We start from the raw sequence: 2,195 nt of genomic DNA, 5'->3' as shown, positions 1-2,195 counted from the left end.
ATTCGCTAAAAATTTTAATTATACAAACTTATATCACCTGTTGGAATTAAATTTACATGAGAATATAAATTTTGTAATGTCTACATAACTTTCTCATTCAGTTGCACACGGAACTATAAGTTGAATTTGTATAATCATCCCACTTATCCATCTCTGAATAGCTTATGCCATTCATCAGTTGAAATATTTAGGATTTCACTATTTATTCATTATAGTGATGTGCTGGATTGGTTTACAAGTAATTAAAAATACAGTTATTTTTTTTTTTTTTAATTACCAACTCTTGTGGCACCAATGCTCATGAATTCATATATGTGATAGTATTTATAATCCATTTATAATATATCTTCAAGATTTTGTCTTGTTGGATCTATGGATCTGTATTCTATTCCATTTACGATAAATCTTCTACATCATGTCTGGTTGCAATAATGGACTAGTGCAAATTTGAAACCCGCTTGATTGAAGTATGAATGTCAATTTCATATAGAAAATAAGATTGTGATTTGAATAAAGCTACAAATATTATAGATTCCTTCTAATGATTCAAGATAATGGGCAATTTTCGGATTTTTTTTTTTTTGTGTAAATAAAAAGACTGTGATTGGGGTTTTCTTTTGGCAACTAACGTGGATGATTTGGGGGCGTGTTTGATGAATGATTGAGTTCAATGATTATATTAATTGATGAGAGACGTATTTTTTCAGTTATCATTTTTACCATAAAAGTTGTAGTATTTTCCGTATAAATGATGTCTAATAGTAAAATATGAATTTAACCAAAAAACTATGTACGTGGTGAGATTTCCACTTCACAATCATAGCAGTTGCGAGATTAAACTGGGTGGTGTTGGATGGGTTATTCACTGGCACATTATGATCAAATAACATTGGACAAAGATTCTTTTAGACATTTTCAATTTTGCACAAGTCACAAAATTTCTTAAGCAATCTACATTAACATTGGAGATGTTATAAAAATTGGACTAAGAGAACCCGTCTCTTGTTTGAAATTTCTACTTTACAAAACCTTTAATATTTTCCGTCGTTAGGACCAATTGCTAGACCTCTTTCCAATTTGAAAATTCGAGAAAATGAGGATCAACACAAATTATTGAAACCTTCAATTGAACAATATTCTTGAACCTTCACATATAGCTATTTAAGTGTACCTAACTTTGAACGTCACCTACAATCTAGATAAATAGCATTACTCTAAAAGATGAGCAATTAACTTGATATGCTAACTGCCCAAAAAGGTGATTACATTATTGACAAATGATGCAAGAATTAACAACCTTCGGATTTGTTAAACACCGATGGCTTAACGTTTTAATACCCTGATGTGAAATTTCAATTAAGCATGTAGAAATGCTTTTATTGTTTCCCGTCATTGGGTAATGAATGGATTTTAAACAAATGTACCATATGGTTTTCAGATATCATAGCTTTACAAAATAAAAATAAAAAATAAAAATAAAATAAAAAAAGTGAAGTTTAGTTGTTTTCTGGGGAGAGAGGAGTGGGGTCACTGGGGTGAAGGAAAAATGGACCGGGCAGCATTTTTCAAGCTTCTGGAGTTCCAGTGTAATGGATTAAGTCTGAAAAGAATAAAAAAGCCCATGGTTATTAGATTCAACAGTAAACCTGAATGCTACGTTTGTCCTAAAGGACTTGTCCTAGCAATGATATGATAAGTTAGGTTCAAATGCAAATAGCAAATGAATATCAAGTAAAAAAAAAAAAAATACGGTTAGCAAAACCTTCAATAGAAAACAAGTCTCATCAACAAACTTCTGCAAACGTTCAAATCAAAATTACAATCTTCAGTTTAACTTTATATAGGGGCTAAACAACTCAAATCTTTTCTCTGATTTGATGTAAACCGTGAAACCTTCCTAAGAAATCCAGGTGCAGCAGTTTACTTCTTTTCTCCACCTCCAGCTGCCCTGTTTTGTTCAAATTAAAACAAACTGTGAGCACTCATACAGGAAATGGATGAATTTAACTATTTATTGCACAGATGAATAAAATCAAGAATTATAAAAATAGATAATCCACTGAGCAACAGAAATTAGGCTCAAATCCATTGAAACAAAGCGAGCAAAAACTTAACAATTTATATTACTGTGATTCACCTCATATTCCGGAGAACAAATGCCATCTCTTCATGCTTCTTTGCTCTCTTGTGGGTGC

General features: G+C 31.4%; 1 long non-coding RNA gene across 2 annotated transcripts; it reads right to left on the bottom strand.

Moving 5' to 3' along the window:
* Nucleotides 1-1,345: 1,345 nt before the first annotated feature.
* Nucleotides 1,346-2,195, bottom strand: LOC111378272. 2 transcript variants are annotated; one of them, XR_002699833.1, is made up of 3 exons: nt 2,138-2,195; nt 1,763-1,948; nt 1,346-1,600 (listed from the first exon to the last, which is right to left on the bottom strand). It is a non-coding gene; the product is annotated as an uncharacterized LOC111378272 (long non-coding RNA). The 2 variants fall into 2 exon arrangements; XR_002699832.1 differs by lacking the exon at nt 1,346-1,600 and having other exon boundaries at nt 1,735-1,948.

This window comes from Olea europaea, unplaced genomic scaffold (genome assembly GCF_002742605.1).
Source record: "Olea europaea var. sylvestris unplaced genomic scaffold, O_europaea_v1 scaffold17993, whole genome shotgun sequence".
NCBI lineage: Eukaryota > Viridiplantae > Streptophyta > Magnoliopsida > Lamiales > Oleaceae > Olea > Olea europaea.
Note: the sequence above shows the minus strand (reverse complement) of the source record. Positions and strands in the feature narration are given on the sequence as shown.